The 2670-nt window shown below is 41.2% G+C and overlaps 1 protein-coding gene across 4 annotated transcripts in view; it reads right to left on the minus strand.

The window, feature by feature from the left end:
* ARHGEF28 (Rho guanine nucleotide exchange factor 28) overlaps positions 1 to 2670 on the minus strand; it is a 127695-nt gene that overhangs the window by 68249 nt on the left and 56776 nt on the right. The gene's annotated exons all lie outside the window — the stretch shown is intronic.

Raw genomic sequence — 2670 nt, forward strand, 5'->3', positions numbered from 1 at the left:
AGAAAGAAAGAAAGAAAGAAAGAAAGAAAGAAAGAAAGAAAATCATTTATTTTCTTGCTTCCCTTTTTGTTTCTTTCATTCACTCTCCCCAACTGGATATTGTTTTTCCTCTCTCGATCTTTCCAGTGTGTTTCTTTCACTGAAAAAGTCTTTGTGTTGTGTTTTTTCTAACACACTAAACACATCTTTAGTAATTTCCGAGAAAGAGAGAGACAGAGAGAGAGATGGGGGAAAGAAGACTGGCAGGTGTGACTAGCACTGAATTCAGGTGTCTCTACGCCATCCACTGTTCATCCTGGTTTAGCTTTCTCTTGTGCCCCACAGTTTACTCGTGTTTTTCAGTTCTTTAATATGATAAACCCACTTCACCATAGGAAAAAACATATGTAGTTCTCACGGCTTCCCATGTGTGTTCCTCACCTGCCCAGTACACATCAGGGTGGGACACCCCTCAATTCTGGAGGATGTGGAGGCTCTTGCTCAGCAGAGGCCAAGGGGAATAACTTTTGGAATTGAACTCTGAGAATCAGTGCCTGAGGCAGCCAATCCCAAACCAGAGATGAAGACAAGGAGCAAGAAGATTTGGCATCCTTTTAGCACCCTACTGACTGCTGTGAGCACCTTTGCAAGATACTCCCAAAACTTTGTTGGGTGAGGAGAAAGAACCACATCAGTCAACACATTTGAAATGGCAGGGTGGGGAAGACAGACAGCATGAACAGGAGAACCCCTCCAGGACCCACCACGCCTAGACCAATTTTTGGAAAAGCTTCTCAAACCACGTGGAAAAAGAGTGAGCAGCAGAAGCAGAATAACTTACAGCCATTCAAAGAAACCCATTCAAAGAGTACTGGTGTTCTTGCTCTTAGAAGTCCTCTTTGATTTACACATCCAACTTCCTAGTGAGATTCCAGAGTTTGCTCATTTCTATTCATTCTTCTTCACTCAACCCCCCCTAGCTGTTTTCCCTCTTCCTCTCCCCCACTGACAACCATTTCCATTTCTCTTCTTATTCCCCACTGTGTGCTCTTCCTGCCAAAAGAGTTGCCATTTAAAAACAATGCCAAGCAAACATTTTTTTTAACGTAGTTTAAAACAATTCAGGGTAATAAAAATATGACATTTAGCAATATGGTTATGTGAGTCAGGTTAGAACATAAACTATTTTTTATATTCAAAGAAACCCATAAAACCAGCTTAAACCAACTTATAAATTTTTGGTTGTCACTAAACCCTAATTTCATACCCTACCTCCACCTTTTAGTGCACATCCAAGAGCACCCTTAAACCCCAGCTTGCAACCCTGTCACCTCTCACTCAAAATGCTGATGGGAGGCCTTCCTTGCTCTGCTGAGGTCAATAGCAAAAACCCATCAAATGTCAGCACTACAAGCTGAATTTCAGCTGAGTTCAGTAGTCAGAGATGGGAGATGGGTGAGGAGAGCTCAAGACCCACATAGTAGTGAGACCATGCTCCGGTCTTCACACAGAGTTAGCACATTTTCAGTTACAGTGATTTACTGAAGTCTGTTCTAAAACAAGTAGAATAGACTTCACCGCAGCTTCTCCACATGTAAATCACCCTCTTAGATGTATTACATGGTGATTACAATCTAGTGAAGAGAGAGAAGGTTCATTTTCAGACAGGAGGTACAATAGGTAATATTTATGAGTTTAATATAAGCTAAGCATGTGCTCAGGATAAAAAGCTTATATATTCACATGTATATGATATGTGTATATACACATTTATCTACGTATTTATAATTTATTTTTGTAAATGCATAAGATGCCTAAGAAAATAAGCTAAAATCAAATATTAAGCACCTAAATCTTGTTCCAAGTTGTATGCAAGTACACCATTTTGTCACCCAGAAGCGCCTTGGAGAATCTACCATTCCTAGCTAGCAGTATGAACCACAGCCAAAGTCTCTTGCTTGCTCCTTGCAGGGGACCCAGGGTCTGCTGGCAGCTGCTCATCCAAGCTTCAGAGAGGAGAGGGAACTGTTCTGAAGCCAGAGGGCCTGGTTTCTGTTCCTGCTGTCACATCCAGCCCTGTCAAATGATGACTTAGAAGGAAAAATCATTTCAGGGGTAAGAAAAAAAACTATCAGCTATAATTTTAGGGTGGAGAATTTCCACTCTGCAGCTTTTCAGCTACCTTCTGCTTGCTCCAGATGGTGTAACTGGAGCTTAGACTGGAGCAGATGTGGCTTCAGATTAGCAAACCATATTCACTCCCCAATGGCTCCACACCCTCCTACATTGAGATGCAGCCCAACGCTTTGGTCTTCCTTGACAGAAATGATTTGATCATGTGCAAAGTAACATTGCAAGCACATGCACTGCATTTTTGTGCAAGACAAGGACTGCTATTCTGTGCTATGCACAGAAGTATTAAAGCCAGTATTACCATTCATATTAATATTTTTGCTACTAGTCCCAATTTCCTTATTCAGCTCCCATATTGCCTGGATGAGAGAGCAAGACAAGCATTTGGACTTGCTGCAGTACAGACCCAACAACAACTAGAAAAACTGAGAACTAGATGATGATTTTAATGAGAGATTATTAAAATAATCTGCTGCTTTCTTATCTTACAACCATGTCTCTGAGTTTATGCCAGCTCATTTCTCTCTAACATATAATGCCTCCATTCATGCATGCACA

The sequence above is a fragment of the Oxyura jamaicensis genome, chromosome Z, assembly GCF_011077185.1.
Source record: "Oxyura jamaicensis isolate SHBP4307 breed ruddy duck chromosome Z, BPBGC_Ojam_1.0, whole genome shotgun sequence".
In the NCBI taxonomy this organism is placed as follows: Eukaryota; Metazoa; Chordata; class Aves; order Anseriformes; family Anatidae; genus Oxyura; species Oxyura jamaicensis.